This window comes from Corvus cornix, chromosome 2 (genome assembly GCF_000738735.6).
Source record: "Corvus cornix cornix isolate S_Up_H32 chromosome 2, ASM73873v5, whole genome shotgun sequence".
NCBI classification, from domain to species: Eukaryota; Metazoa; Chordata; class Aves; order Passeriformes; family Corvidae; genus Corvus; species Corvus cornix.
In genome coordinates this window covers 71424034-71441418 of record NC_046333.1, presented here as the reverse complement: position 1 = coordinate 71441418, position 17385 = coordinate 71424034, and positions in this window count along the sequence as shown.

Sequence of the window (17385 nt, the reverse complement as noted above, 5' to 3'; positions counted from 1 at the left end):
TTTCTGTGATGCCTGGATCATCTTCCAGAATTACCAACATTTATTTAAAAGTCAGCAATGTACTCAGGTAGGTCAAATGCTTTGTCCTAATTTGTGTTACCTTGCATTTTATGTGTTGTGCTCTCAGTTCACCCATCTTTACTGCATGTCGCTGGAGTGCCATACAGCCTCTAGTCCTAATTATTCTGTGTAACTCTGTGGCATCTGCAGGTTTTTGCCACCTAGCAAATCATTTTTAGATCTCTCATGGATAATATGAACTAACCTGCCTCCCTGCAGGGCTTTGTGCAGTCACTGACAACTTTTTACACATTTTAATTGACCATTATTTCTCCTCTTTAATTTCTGTCTCTCAGCCAGTTTTTATTCAATGATGGGACTTTAGCTTTGGTTTTGTGTTTTCCACTGTACCTGTAAGCCATAGAGAGGTATTAATTCCTTGAATGTTTCCCTGTCTGGCAGCTAATTTTCTGTTGTCATTTTAGCTGTGGATACCAGGTCACTTGCAGCTGTTCCTGACTCCTGCAAGGCAGTAGGCTTGGCCTCTTTCCCAAGGCAAATCCTTTGCCTTCCCCCAAATTCCTAGTTTCCTCTAGAACAACCAAGAGCTACAGAGTCATATAAACAATACCCAAAGGCTGCCCTTCCCAGTAAGGGAGGAAAATTCCACCCCAGAGCAACCCAAAATCCACTGAACCAAGCAGCGTTATCTGAGGCAGTCTCATCACTTAAGGGAATGCAGTAACATTGCAGTAATATTGCCACACAAATTGAGATGTCTCACAGATCCAAACTCTGCCTAAATAAGGGCCATCCATAATTCAGTGCTGGCTGGTCTAGCAGTAGTGGTCATTATGAAGCAGTCTGGGGAAAAACAGGATCATAGGAAGCTGAAGCGGCTTGATAAATATTAACAAGTTAGTATCACACCGGGCGTAAATCATCTTAAACACCTCTATAATCTCTAAAACACTGCCTGTGCCTGCCCTTGGATGTAGTTGTACAGGTCTGAAAGTTTGTTCCTAATTCAGGCTGACAAGGGTGATGGAAAGCACTCACAAGAGAGCAGAGTCTGGTTCTTGAGCTGCAGTTATTGCTTAGCATATACTTAATTAATACTTAGTGTTCTTTGAATGAGAATGAGTTTTTAACACATACAAGCACCTACTGCTCCACAGCTCTCTGAATCAAGGTTGTGCTGTCTTAGAGCCACAGGATCCTTCTACTTTGTAGAAGTAATCTTTGACCAGTTTTGTTTTCAGACACCATCTCTAGCTGAGCACTGAGGCTGCAGCTCAGAAAAAAAATCTCCAAGTCCTCTAACTGGAAATACTGCTTCTCTTCCCTACTGGAATTAAATTAAAGAAAAGTGACATTCATTTCTACTGATGTAAGTATTTGCAAATACGTATATTTGTAAAACTTTAATTTTAGGCCTAAGTTAACCTGACATGTCTTTTTAAGGAGCTTGCCCAGGGCCACACAGTGGCTCTGTGTCAGCCAGGATTAGACCTCAGGAATTGTTGCCTTTCAGTCCGCTAGACCAAGCTGCCTCTCATGCTGCCGTCAGAGCTCTCCAGGCCAGATCAGATCAGTCTGATCGCTTTCTACATGGGGTTGATCTTTAAAAACATGTGTATGTTAACTGCCTGAGAAACCAAAATAATGGTTTCCTATACCAATAGAGGGCATAACCGGTTTTTCCTCTTTTGATTTTAATTTTTTTGTAAGACAAAATTAAATCACACCTGTGCCCTAAACTTCAGAAAAAAAAAATCCTGAGGCACTTAAAGCTCCAGAGATGCTGGTCCCACTTTGTGTTCTCATCACTTCATCTTTACCTTTTAGCAGGATTTCCTTTTCCCATTTGGCCAACTCCAGAAGGGATGTGGGTAGCATTCACAGTAGCAAGAAATACACACGAACTCAGAGTAAAAGACTTGAACTCAATTAAAGCATTAACACCTTCTTCATTATTATTTCAGGTACACCTGGACCACAAAACATATTATCCAGAGGCTTTATTTTGTGTTATCTCCTTGTCTCAAGGGCTGTGCAAATCAGATGGTGCCTGTGTTCCCGGCTGCATCATGCTCCTTAAGGAGCAGTGGAAATCTGCTTCCAGCCAAGGTCTGGCTCCAGGCTTTGACTGCTTCTTCTTCCTTCCCCACTTAGCTTGTCCTAAGCTCCAGGACAGGACACACTGCACGTACTTTGTCAGTCTGCTGCAGGACTCACTGACTGTCTGCCTGATATGTCGGACACATGCTGCAAAAGAGGGGTCTTGCAGCTGTGCTGCAGCAAGCAGCACAAAACCCCCAAAGCCCTGTGCCCGCAGGAATGTCCATGCTGTACTCTCTGTTGCCACGCTGGGGCTGTGCATCCATCCCAATCCGAGCACAGGCTTCCCTTACTGTGGCATCCAAGGGATGAGTTTTGGGGGTTACGCCACATGGAGAGATTTGGGGAGCTGATGGCATGACAGAAAGATCAGAGAGGTTTTTTTTCACAGTAGCTGTGAAGTGTTTGGAGCGTGAGAAGAGGATACTTAGCAGAACAGAGATTTTGAAACAACCAGCTGAAGGTCTGACACTAAGGCAATTAACAAATCAAGACAGATTATGTAGATTTCTCTGGATCTACTGGGAAAATGCTGCTTATTGCAGTTTTCCAAAGCCCTTTAAAACTCTGCCTTTACTAAGCCAGACTAAATAGAAGACCATTGCAGCTCCTTTTGTGATGTGATAGGAAATTTGCCAGCTTTCAGATTTTCATTATATACACACAGTAGCTGTGGGAGAACTTCTTACCATCTGCAGGTAATAACAGTAATGTCTCACACTGTTTCCATGCCTTTCATCTGTGGATATCAAAAGGCTTTCTAAACATTAACTAGTTAAATGGCACTGCTCCAGTGAGATATGTACTTCTAACTTGGGTGGCTTGGGTGACTTTAAGAGCTCTCATAAGGCTGTCAAGGCTTTGCTTACGAGGCAAAGATAATGATCAGGAAAGATGTGTTGGTTTGGAGCCTGAGGACTAGGACAGTTTAGGGAGGGGGACTACTTTAATTGTGCCATTTTTATGTATTTTCACTGTGTTCTTAAAAAACCTTTAGTGACCTAAAATCTGAGTAGCCATGTAAAAGGAGATAAACATGCATCTAGGGATAGCTGAAAGTAATGTATTTTGTAGGGGAAGGAATATAAAAAGTCTTGATGTTGACTCAAGGTAAAACAAAACCTAACCAAACTACTCCCACAGTAGACACAAACCCTTTGGTGGCCTGTGGTGGTGTTCCATCAAACCCCTGAAAGTTGAATTTACTTTTGGAGTTTTTATCATCCTTTCAATAGATTTACTTTCTAATGGAGGAGGAGAAAAAATTTTTCTGGCACAGATGTTCTATTATTAGATGGGTTAATTTTTTTTATATTTCTATCTGAGAAACAGTGAAATCACTTTGGCCATTTTAAAGGGAATCACTGGGAATATGAAATTGGGTGTTGCTTGTACTCAGACAGCTGAGTTGTATCCATCCTCACTCAGAGCTGAGGTGAAGAACCCTCTCTCATTCCAATTCAGCCTTTGTTTAAGCCGGGCTTTTCAGGAGAAGGAAGGAAAGCACTCACTTCCCAAGAGAGACTGGGCATCTGGCAGAGACCAGCCCAGATAACTCTGAAGTATCTAAGCTGTTCAACTGGGACTGAAACCAGGGCTTACATTCTGGTGACATAGCTTTTCCTTTGCTGTGATCTGATGAATCCTTTAGGCAAAGCCCATGGGGCTCCACCATCAGCAGTGTGGTACTGACTTGCTGAGGCGGGTGTTTGAAATTCTTTGATGCCATTGTTTTGCAATGAGCTCCACACAGACAAGATCCCAAAGAAAAAATGTAGTCAGCTCTTGGGCCAAGTGAGATGTAGCTCACAGTGGGATTGCAGCTGCCCTGTGTGTGTTTATGCAGCTGCCGACCACACTGTGATAGAGGTACTCCCCAGCCGTGTGCTAAGCCTTGTCAGGCCAACACCTTCACAGAGGTAGCCTAGAAGAGAAGGCCAGACAGAGTAACCATCTATTAAACTGTAACAGTCTGCCAGGCTCCTTGGCATTCCTTGGTCAGAGCTGCTGTTTTTAAGACACAGACATGTTTTAGGATACTCTCATTATGTTATCCTGTTTAGGAGACAGTGTTAGACCTACAGGCAAAGAACTATGAATATGCATAGAGAGCAGTGCTAGAATTCAGTCACGCTCAACACTGAAATATCCTGGTATAAAACCAGGTCACCTTAATTTGAATCAATAGACTTCCTGTACTTTTAAGCATGCAAAGAATAGCACTGACTTCAGTGGGACAGTTTGAATCCTTAATATTAAAGATGTATTAGAATTCATGGGAGGAGGGAGACTAAGTATGTATGTGATTTTCTCACTCCCATACCAACACTGCTTCAATGTTACAGGAAAGCAGTGGATACTACTTGGGCACTATGTGTCCCTACGGGAGAGAAGTTACAAGTCCCATCTTTAAAAAAAGGTAAAAAAATAATCCACTGTGCATTTACTGTGTGAAGCCAGCATGAGAACCTCTTCAACACCATAATAAACACCCAACACTTCAGCTGAAGTGAACATACACCTCAGCAGAAATGAGTATATAATTATCACTTCATTGTTTAATTGTGATCATGCCCCAAGGACTTGTACCATTTCAAAGACACAGGTGGCAGTCTAAGTAAATGCAGGATAAAATGCCTGTGTGTTATGATTTTATTTTTTAAACACAAAGTTTAAAATCAGTGTTATATGTGTTTTCAGTGGGTAACACATGGATCTCCTTCCTTTAAAATACTCTCCACAGAATCTGTATGTGTTTCTGACTGATCCTGCTAGGGCTGGAAACTCTCTTGTGCCCTCTGACAGTGTCCATCTAACAACTGCAGATTTTAGCATTGACCCACAGACCCCACTTGAGCCCCCATGCTAACTGAGGACATTCCAGCAAGGGTGGGTTATGCAGGGTCCCACTGGTGTTAGCAGGAGCAAGGAAAAGGCTTTAAGAAGGGTTCTTATACTTTTGCTGAACTCAGCTGGAGTTGTGCCAAGCTGCTCACCATTACTTTGAAAAGCAGAGAGCATAGTGTGGCCATCAATCTCAGAAGATCAGAGTCAGGCAGTCCCCTTCAGCAGCTGGTGCCAACTTCCGAAGAATTCTTACTACATTTCTCTTGAACTCTTCTTCTTGTCTTCTTTCCTCCTTTTTTTTTTTTTTTAATTACTTACAGTCCTCGATATCCTACTGATAGGAAGAAGATGGGTGTAAGGGGAAGAAATGTCCTACATAAGTAGTTTGTATTCTAATTATTGCTTGAGCAGTCAGGTGCCTTTAACACACATACAGTGCACGTACAGTTCTTGCTGTAACTGCAACATAGGTCACTGCTCATGAAAATTTATAGACTCTTTCAATCTTTAAAGTCAATCCCAAAAACAACTTTCAGTATACCAGAAACCTCACATCCTTGAAGGAGAAGGGAGAGTCACAACAAATTTCTTTAGTGCTGCATTTTACTTCATCCCAAGTGTTGGCTAGCTTTTATATTTTTCATTTAGAAACAAAAGGAAATGCTTATCATTTGTTTATCATCTGATAAACTGGTGTACTGGAGGGCAAGTCCTATTTCTGTAAACAGGCATTGATGCACTTAAAGTATTACAAATGGTGGTTGATGAATATTCAGCTTACCCAGTTTCTTCTCTGTGGATTTATTTTGGAATAAAAGGGAAGGCATAACAAGACTAAATCAAGTATATCTCTACTCAAAATCTTTCTGCAGTTCTCTTATACCACTCTGGGTGCACAACGAATTTATGAAAGGATTCTGCATTTTATTTGTGTCTGAGAACAAGCCTCAGGTGTTCTGTTGCTCCTCAGCATCTCCTGTGGCCCAGCTTGTGTGAAGTGCTGAGACCATTGCTCAGACAAGCACTTGCAGGCAGGCAGTGCATGCCCCATGCAGGGTGCTGCTGTGCCAGGATCTGGGCAGCTGAGCACTGGCCCAGGGAGGAAGCACCTCAGAGCTGTAGAAGGATCAGGGTAAAGGCTGAAGAATCTGGGAGGATGGGACTCAGAAGGATTGCTACCTTCACATGAGTGTGTAGGCTGGAAAACTGGTAGGGCTGGGGTGAAATGGGCAAAGCAGTGAGATCTTAAGCTGTGTATATGAGGGATTGAATATGTGTGCAGTGGATCCCAGAGCTGCACTAGATGTTAGAGGTGGTTTGCAGGCCATGGATATCTGTCAAGTAATTCACTGCTGCTGCTTGAGGGTGGGAGGTTTAAAAATGTACTTTCAGAGGTAGGAGATTTGAGGTCAGATAATGACATGACAGCGACTTACTAGGAAACTGTAAGCTTTCCATAATGGCATCTATACTGAATTATTGTCCCTATATAACATTTTAAAAAAAGCCCAAACCCCCAGCCAAAAGAAATGAAAAGGAAAAATAAAAACCCTGCCATATACACACTCACAAGCCATGATGTTGCTTAATGAGAGCACTGTTTGCAGTAGAAACTCACTCAGCCACCCTTCTAAGTGCTGCCATCACTTAGGGTAAATGGTTTCATAACAGCTTGGAACAGAAATTGTTACAAGTCAGAGATGTGTCATTCAGAGCAAATCTAGAGAGAAGTCAAGTGACTATGATATGTGAATCACATTGAATTTGGCTGACTACAGGATATAATTACCTCCATTTATTGTGTTTATGAACATTTCTTTGTGTGAAAAGCTGTTTCTTCAGTTTTTAAAATACTTTGGTGGGACACAGATTGAGATAAATTCCAACAGAGTGGGAGAAATGCATCCTTGCACCTGTTTCTCCATCATTAATCGTATTAAGTAGCTGAGAACAATTATGCATTGTATTCTTACAGTTTGAGTTTAAAACAAATGCCAAAGACAAGATAAAGGGACATTATTAGCACAAATAATTGAGGGAGCACCTTTCTCTGAGTGATTTCAGCATCACATTTTTTGCCTGTGTCATGTCTAATTGTTAAACAAGGAGCACAGTTTTAGATAAGTGACCGAATAGCCTTCTCCAGTTAAGGTTTACCTTATAAAAGAGAGGAAAAAGTAAGTCTCTCTTCTCACTGCCTCATTGATTGGTAGTCTATCTGCCTTGTCATCCTTGATGCCTAAAGGCTGTATTTCCAGATGGAGAAAAACTTTTAGTGTTCCTCACTTTTCATCAGTGATGTTATTTCAAAGGTTAGAGGAAGTGAGACAATTTGCATAAAACAGCCCTTAAAGAAGTAATGTAGAAAAGTGACTCAGCCCCTGCTCCCAGATTCTCTCTCTATAGTCAAATATGAGAAGTCCCGATTGGTTTTTCTGGCAGTGCAGAACAATGCTTTGAGGAGAGGGAAAGACCCGGTTTGTTGCAGACAAATATTGAGACAATAAAGCACATGAGCATCTGGCTGTTTCATACAGGCAATTTCATACATGCTTAATGTTTGAAAACTAGAAATGTTTCCTTTTTCAAAAGGCTGGAGTGCTGACTTGGTTTGGGACTGCCCCTGAAGCTCCAGATCTACAAAATGAGCTTTTCTTTCTGTCAGGACAAAGATGAGCTGCAATGGGGTGTAGCAGTCAGGGGATTTTGTTCTCCTGACAACAGGTCTCTCAGGTTAGGACATAATGCCAGGTGCACCAAAGCTGTCTGCAAGGGTCTGCAGCTGCACTGTTCATAAGATTTAAGCAAAGCACCTCTTTCCTTGATCCAGGGCAGCAGTTGTTGGAGTCCATGCTTGTTTAACCACACAGACTGTCATTAACATTTTAAACATCTTTGTTAACCAGGAACAGCCAGGATACCCTTACTTCCAGATTGCCTTTGGGCAGCAGAGAAGCAAACATATTGGTGATTGCCATGTTTGTGGGTACATTTCTCTAAGCTTGAAGCCGAGAAAACATGACCAGGAATCTCTTCTGCCAAAATGTGCCTTTACACCTGCCTCTGTCCAGAATATGTCTCGCTTCACACACATGGATGACAAATGAACAAACACTATGAGACCTGGTATTTAAGTACATTGGGGGTAAAGAGAAGTATTGGCATGCTGTGGCATCCATAGGCTCCTTTTTCCTGGCTCCCAATTCTATCAGCTAGTGTCTAGGATATCATCCAGCTCCTGGGGTCTTCATTAATGCCTTCTGCACAGGGCAGCAGGAGGCAGTGAAGAAGTGAAAGACCTAAATGCTGGTTTGTACGTTTTTGCTACAGAAGATGCAGTTTCTCAGACTGACACCAGCTGCTCATAGGCAAATGCAGACCAGCACACAGATACAGCCAGCCTATTTTTCTCTTTTTTTTTTTTTTTAAAGTGCCATCCACTCCCCTTGAAAATCCCTTCCTTAGTGCAGTGTGTCTGCTTTGATGTATTCTGCAGAGAAACCAACACTTCTCTGCAAGAACACCAAACAGCACCATGTTACTGCCACCCCAAAGGTCTGCCTTCACAGATCCATAGCAGTGACAGGGGGTAGGATCCAGGAGAAGGGAGGATGCAGACGATCCTGCAATCTTTTCAGAGGAACAGCCTCAAAAGGTTTGGCTGGGATTGCCTTGTGCTGGGTCCCACAAGTTCAGCTGCTATGCCACTCATACCCACAGGAGCCCTTCTTTTCAGTCCCCTCAGCAGGGACAAGGCAGCACAGGCATCTCCTTATTCCGGGCACTTTCCCGGGCACCCCCATGCTGTGCCCAGATGTCTGAGTTCACATCGAGCTTGTACTCAAGATTTCTGCATTCAATTAGCTCTCGAGCAGCGTGATTATCACTTGGACCTTTTCTGATAAATGGCATTAATTCACGGGAATATGCTAATTAAATAATTTGCATTTTCCCCTGTTGAAGAAAGAGGCCTGAGCTGTAACTATCACAGCCTGGACACAGATGTGTCTCACATGCTCGTTTCATGAAATACCTCCCATGGAAGATGGAAGTGGGCCACACAGGGCTGATGCAGAGTCCAGGGGGCCATCCTGCCCAGGAAAGTTTCTCCAATCTTCTGTAAGAAAATGTAGCGGTTCACTTTTCTTTCCTCACTCACCTCTCCTCTGCTATCCATTTTTTTTGAACTTTTGCATTTATGTTCCTAATTAATTTAACAAGTGAATTGTGCCATTTAATTCAGCACATCACATCTCTTTGTAGTGCACACTCTTCAGTAATAAAGTGGCATTATAAATTATTCCATTTTTCAAGCTTTGAGTCTAAATCAAATAACATATGATATCTTTGAAGACATTTTTATTGCTGTTCTTAAAATATATGAATATTATAGTAGTTTTCACACAATGGAAACCAACCCCACTTATTTGTTTTGCTTTGCTTTAATTTGATAGGAAGTATACGTATAATTATATTTCTCCCTTTTATCTGTCATTTTTCCTGGAGCCCAAATGGAGCGTGCTTCTACATAAAGCAGGCAATGAAAGGGATGTCACCTCTTGAAAGAGATTTTGCCTGTTTCCAAACAGAAATATTTTAAGGCAGATTGACTGTTCTGAATAGGTTAGAAGCAGACTTTCATAACCTCAATTATAATACATTGGTAACAACATTTGTGAGATTAGAAATTGAATTAGGTAGGTAGAGATGTATTAGAAAATAAATGTAAAACATACAAATAATTCTGGAAGTGCAATTTCTAAAGCTGTTCTATTCATTAAAAATCTACTTGCTGATGTATGATTTATTGTGTGTTGTGTAAATAAACTGCTTTGATATGAGAGGAAAGAGGGAGGGCTGTGTGTAACATCTGCAGCCGACTCGAAGCCCTTGCAAAGGAGTTTTTCACAGCTTCCACTGCACACAATGTAATATAACATAAAATATAGGTGATTTGAAACCTTCTTCAAGAGACCGGCTGTCTTAGGGTTTTCAGTTAGAAGAGTAAAGGGGAAAGATCACTATATACAGCTTTACAAAGGATGGTGATTGGTTCTTATACAAACTATATGTCAAGGGTGTTGTTCAGGTTTTGTTAATCTCTAGCCTGTAGGATGTGATTAAAAGAGTTTCTTTTCCATTATCCATGATGTGCTTGGCACTTTACAAATGAACGTTTGTTTCTACCACCAAAGGATTTACATTTAGCCATTTAGTGAGCTTGTGTAAATTAGAGGTAGGTTTGCTGATGGTAGCTGCAGGTACAGCTAGGCTGAAAGTAGGCTGCACTTGGAAATTTATAAGAGGAGCAGAATTGCAATGGATCAGCTGGAGCAGAAATTCTAGCCCCAGCATTTGACATCCGGCTCATGGTCCAAAATGGGACTAGGTGGGAGAAAGCACAACTGCACTGATGTCAGTAGTTTCAACTACATGCCCAGCTGCTTTGCTCCTTGGAAAAGCTCACAGCAACTAGCACAGGTTTGTGAACCTGGCCCTTATCTTTAAGTGCTTTACTTAATACTTTTACTTTGGGGTTTTGCTTGTTCTTTCTATTTTTTTGTAGTTTTTTTTTTTTAATGGTGAATAATTCCTATATGGCTCATCAGTTTTCACAGCATGTTTTGGCTTTCTAAAATTTGACATGAGTGACTGTGAATATTTTTGTTGGTTTTTTTTTTTTTTAACAGTAAACACTGCATGACAGAGCTAATAATTTTTTGTGGCTCCATTCTGATCAACAAAGCAACTGAATTTCTGAATGGGCTGTCTTTCAGTTTGAAACAGTGTTTTCTCATTGGCAGTGTTAGTAGTGGACATGAAATAAATGAAAAGTTACATCAAATTGTTATTCCCATCAGACTTATCCCTAGTGTCTAAGCATTGATTTTACGGCAGAGAGTAAACCTCAATGCCTTCAGCTGATTAATGTCCCATTCCCAATTTGCATGCATGGATAGCGTCTACCCAAAGGTCAGAACAGAGGAGTGAGGTGAGCTGTGCTAGTACCTCTTCCTCAAGCATGAGTTTGACAGCAAAGAGATGGAGAAAGAAAGCATGTAAAGATTCATGCCCATGGGAAGGGATCAAAAAGGTCATTTCAGGTCCATGATGTATATGTTTCTTTTAACCAGACATGACAATAATCAAACATACATAGTGGCAAAAAAAAATAAAGTCTTGTCTACTTCTGCTTATTCAGCATTTACCAAATTCAGCTCCTCTCAGAAGACTGAGGTTTGATTTGTCATAGGGTTTTCTGGTGCTGTTGTTTTCTGAGGGAAAGCATGCATGCAACAAGGGCAACCACAGGGAATGATTGCCAAGAAGAATCTTGTGGGGTTAGTAGGAATGAGAAAGAAAGATGGGCAAGAAGGAGAAGAAGTCAGGTAAATTGACCATAAGAGTCTGTATTTCCAGTCACTGATTAGTGAAGGAGGTAATTGCATAGTTGAAACTTAGTTTGGTATAATCATGTAAGTCCATTTCTTGGAAATTATGAATGCAGAGAGGGCCATCAGTTTTTCTTTAAAAGTTTGACTTTAAAAGAATAAACCATGGACCAATTTCTGTAGTAACTAGCTGCTCCTGAAAAAAAGAAAAAAAAATGCATAAAGAGGAGGCTCCAGAGATGCAGCTTCTCCACTCACCGTGTGGAGGACTGTCATTTCCACAGTGCAATGGGTCCCTCTTGCTCTGCAAGGTTTCCTATGCTGCATGTCAGCTCAATTTCTCAGTGAACTCACAAAGAATTGTGGAGGCCTGGTGACCAGACATCCTTCCCTCTGCAGTGATGCATTCAGACCACCTGAACTGGGCACCAGGCTGGAGCAGAAGTCCTCATGCCAATGGAAGCTTATACCTGAATGTAATTGAAGATTTCCTTGTATTGCTTGATTTTAGGTGGTGTTTTAAATGATTGAAAAGTGAGGTCTGAGTCCTGAAAGCACTTGCATGTGGTGGGAATCACACAATCAGGTTGTGGGGTCAAGTTTGCTGTGGTTTTTGAAATGCCTGAGCAGTGTGTTTCCTCTCAGAGGATTTGTAGATAAGAACTGTGGAGAAAAGAGGGGCTTATACAGTGTTTAAACTAATGGGAGGTCTGTCTAAAGGCTGAGTATTGAGCTTGTGGGTGACTAGGTATTAAGGCAGCTCGAGAGGTCACTTAGCTACAATAGAAAACTAGAAAGCAGATTGTGAAACTGTCATTTGTTTGTCCTCAACTGCCATAGATGATTCTTCCATCTTTCAAAACACTAAACCAGTCCATCTGCTACTGGAAATTCTATGTATTGTCTGTGTTTCACTCTGGGACCAGTCCAAGGCCCTGGATTAGTTGGTGTTGCCCCTGCCCTGCCGTCTCCTGGGCAGGCTGTACCCAAATGCAGCTTGAGGTGGTGGCACCGGGGTTCTGAATGCAGCAGAGAGGCCATAAAGAGGCACACATGGGTGTGAGAGGAGAGCAATTCTCCCAAAATGTCAGCTACTGCCTCCACATCACTCCTCAAGCAGTGCTGGCGTGGCAGATCCAGCTTTTTGGGTACCTGGACATCCCAGGTGCATGCCTTTGTCCTCTTCTCTCCCATTTAGCAGGGGAAGTCTGTTTTCAGTCTGGCACCATCTCCTTTTCATCCTTTTGGCAGCAAAACTCCATCTGCTTACATTTCCGAGGAGCTTTGAGCCAGCCCCATCTCATAAACATGTGCTTTGCATATTTGCTGTAACTTGTTACTTTCCTTATAAGTAGTGACATCCCCAGGTGTAATGCTTCCAGAATCAATAAATGCCATTAAAACCTTTATGCACGTTGTAGCTAAGAGATTGGGAGTGTTTGAATGAGTCTCAAGTTAAGCAAGCATATAAAGTTGACAAGCATTCATTTTAAACTATGGATGTGAAGGTCAGATCTCAAAGATGGTTTAGTTACTCGTTCATCTGAAACACCTGCACTTTTACTCTCTGGCTTGTTTTGATTTATTAAAATAGAAAAGAGAAATTTTTTGAAAGCATAAGGCATATTTCATTTTCTTGCTTTAGACTCTTAAAATTAACCCTTTTATGTTTGCTTTAAAATCTTGAGGGTGTTTTTAATCACTCAGGGTTTTTTAATCGGCAAAATCTTTTAAATTATCCCCACTTTATTTGATTCTGTTTTCTATTTACCGTGAAACCAACTTGAGCTCTTGATAAATGGTACTTCAATGCCCATTCAGACAGTGTGCAATTAAAAACTAAGCTTAAAGAAATTCATAAATATGTGATTGTCACAAAAATTGAATCTGATATTTTGGGGGAAGCAGGGGAGAAGGTGGGAAATTTCTTCCAGAATTTTTCAAAACTGGGTGAGAGGAAAATATGGGGAAGAATCCCAAATAATCACTTTTTGCAAGTCTGTGAAAGTACCTAACATCCTTGATAACCAAACATGATAGGCAAGTTTCTATCTTACCTTGGTCTGTTTTCCCTTTATCTGCTTCAGCTTTATTTTACCTGTCCCTTCAGCATGTGATACCATTACTTTTCAATCCAAATACACTTTCAGTACTGGAATTCTTTCACTGCAGCAACTAGTCAGCTCACATACAGAAAAGGTCTCTAATACTACTCTTTCCAGACTTTGCAAATATTGTATATTGTGTGACACTTTCCCGTGCATCCCCATCCCTCTGCATCTACCCAGTCTGCAAGGAATGAGACAAGTTTTTTTGTTTAGGTTTTTTTTTGTTGTTTCTTTTTTGCAGTGAGTATGACTCCTTTTTATCCAGAAGCAACCCTGATACATGTTGGTATTTGTTCCCAACCCACCTACATCTCAGGATGTGGAATACTCATTTGGTCTCCTCACAGATTTCTTCTTTGTCTGTGAGCATGACAAATGAACAAAACTGGAAAGCTCTACCTTATCCAAAGAGTCCCCCATGGTTTTGCACAAAAGTTAGTGCCTGATCATTCCCAAATGATGGGGTAGGGGAAACATAGTGAAAACGAGAAGCAAAGTAGAAATGCACATTAGTGAAGTGTCTAACATATGCTTCTGTTTCAGCTTCATACACCTTCATCTCAGCCCTCCCCCTCCAGTTTGACATCCCCACCACTTGCATACAATCTCACCTACCTCCAGTGCATGTTGCAAGGAAAGAAGCTATTCCATTTTGTTAAAGACACAGCCCACAGTATGATTCATTAATTTATCATTGTAGCAAGTACTTGAAGCCACATCAGTTTTATGGCCACCATTAAGTGTCCCACCTAACACAAAATGAGAGCACCTTGCAGTACCTGCCTAATATCAAAGTGATAATTGCACCATTGCACTGTTTTATGAGGCAGTAATCCAGCTCCTGAGCAGACAAACTACCAGGCTGAAGGCTGAATAGTTTATCTTGATGAGGAAACTCTATTTTTGTGGAGTAAAATAGCATGATGGTACTATCACCATTTTTCTGTGCTTGTTGTAGGAATTCTTTTGAGTTATGGTGTGGTTTGTAGGGGTTTTTTAAGTACTTGAACGTGCCTTTATCCAACAGCTAATGGTCATCTGTGTATCAGCTGCAGGAGACAACACTGACTCTGTTTATTTTGGGGTGTGTGTCTGTAATTTCTGCCACTGCTGAGGCCTAGGCAAAGCCCCCACAGGCTGCCTCACTGCCTGGCACATCACAGGGGTAACTTTAGCGCCCCAGGGGTTTCTTACCCCTTCCACAGAAGTGCACATGTGTATGAAAGGGTGTTTGTGCATGTATTCCTCTCACATACAATAACCTTGTGTGGTTTGTTAGTTTTACCCATTTTGTACCTAAGTGGTTCTTGATGACTTAGGCATCTTTCTTAAGCTGCTGGTTTTGTTATACAAAACTTCCATGCTGAGTTGAACAAAATCAATAAATAAAAACAGGAGGATATTTCAGCCGTCTTTCCGGCAAGCCTCTATTCCTCTTGACATGTGCAGGGAATGTTGAAAGGCAAAATTACTTCAAAATCAAATGATAAACAGTGCCCTTTGATTAAGTTTCGCTTATATAGAAGATTCTGAAGAGAAAACAAAAATGTGTTTCTCTCTGTCTTACTCATAACTTCTTTCCTCAGGCTTAATAGAAAAAGATAAAATGGGAAGAATTACAATGGCATTTGCCAATTTGCAGGCAGAATATATTGCAGGTGAGCAGACATTCACCTTCAGAGATAAAACGGAGTCTGAGAGAAAGAGTCCACATTGTCCTTAGAAGTAATGATCGTTCACATCACACTGGATGTTTGTTATGTGCCGTTTGTCAGTCAAACAGCAGACGTCTTTTTGCTACACTCTGGTCTCACAGTTCAAATAAAATAATGCCATAATAGATGAGGCTGTCCAGGTCACAGGAGTTACTAAATGTCTTTCCTTTGCACCTAAACCTTGTTTCCACACACCACACAAGATGAATGATATGATCCCTGTAATATTTATGTTAAAAACAAAACAAAACAAAACAAAAATTTGCTATGGTATGTTACTGAGGGAAAACAGGAAACTACGAGAGGACAACAGGACAACTTCAAAGTAAGGATCACTCTGCAACATGGTTTGCAAGGGGATACAAGAAACAAAAAGCCACATCCTTGTCTGGTTCCTGTGTCACCTGTGGAAATACTAGATGGCAGCCTGAGGAGGATAGCAGCTTCCCTGGGTTCCCCATATCTCCTGCTTTCCCAGAGAACTGGGCAGGGCTGAAGGTGGGTCTGGGTTTGTTTTAGGGTCAGCTCTGCCAGCAGTGCAGGCATACGCTGCACCTTCTTCTGTTATTGTTGCAAGATCTGCAGGTAGATTTTTCTGTGTTCCTAAATTCTCAGAAGAGTCTGTTACATCAGGATGCCTAGCTTGGCATAAGTTAGAAGAGCCGGCTGTCAGAAGATGCTGAACACATCCTTCCTTTTGCCCTCTTTCCCTTCCTCCCCTTAAACAGAGCCCTTTCAAGGCTCTGAAGTACAGGACTTCCAATTGCTAATCCATTTTTAAAGACTGTGATTGGTCTATAGGTATTCCTGAAACACCTTATCTCTGGTCTCCAGCTGGAAATGTAATGCAGCACATAATTGCACAAGTGTCTCAGTAATGGTGCAAATTCAAATTAAATTATGGGATATTTCACACTGTGCATGTAACTCCTGATGTCTGTTTTACAGGCTGCACAGTTTAGCAGCATGCTTTTTAAGATGTAGCACTACAGTACACATTAAAAACAAGAGAAATAAATGTATGGACTCTGCAACAGTATGAGATTTTTTTCCTTCCAGGGATGACACAAAGGTAAATCAGAACAATCTATTTAGTTCAATTTAATTCTTCCTGGCAATAATTCCTAAAAAAAAACTAGTTCAAGGATGGTGACCAAAGAAGCTCTTGGCCAGCCAAGTTAGATTTGGATTTTAGAACAAATATTTGTTTTCTTGGACTCAAGTAGACAAAGAGTATTCACTGTCCCAAGCCCTCTCCCTTACCAGGCTGCCACATAACACATTCTTGTTCTTTCTGTGGCTCACACTGACAACGCTTTCTTCACAGATCCACAGGGATCTCCTGTTTTAAATCTAAAGTCTGCCCCTCAGCCCCGATGCAGCGCTCTGCAGTGTGTGCAATGTGAATACATGTTTTCTGTATTGCAGCTCCATTGGGAACCAATGACCCAAAAGCAGACCATCACCAGCCAGCTCCTGGCATCCAAATACACAGTCAGCTTGGCTCTACCGGCCTCTCACAACTGTGGATCACACTACATTCATGTAGCCAAAGAAGAAATAATAAGCAAAAATGCCGGTGTTTGTCCTCCATTGTCTTTTGCTCTGCCTTTTCTCTAGTTTTCCATACATGAAGGGGAGAGATAATAGAATGAATCTCCATTGCACCATCTTATCCTACAAAACTGCTTTGGCTTAGCAGTAGAATTGTTCTTGATTCAGGCCAAACAGATTTTGGCAATGATATATTTGTATTTCCAAGCACAGGAATGTTCAGGCATCAGCAGACTGGCTATTTGTTTAGGTTTATTTTTTCATAAGACATAACCTCCTTCCAAATACTACCTGCCATTATCTTTGATGATGCTGTTACTACACGTGCTGTTCACAGCAGCACATTCAGCACTGACATTTTGATGCTAAGGAAAGCAAAAGGTAGGGAGTTCATTACAGAAGCTCCCTTCAGGCTTTTGGCAAAAGGTAGTGAGATACCAGTTGTTCCCAGTCATTTTCTGTGAACAGAATATACTGGAGCATTCAACCAAGCAGAGTATATTCAACATTATTTCCTTTTGGTTCATATATTTTGTACAAGCACGATGAAAAGAATTCAGTTGATCATGCTCATAAGTTTCCTTCCTAGCATCTTCCAAACTAGCAGTTATTCAAAATACGAGAAACTTTTGAAGGTTGTCTGCTCCA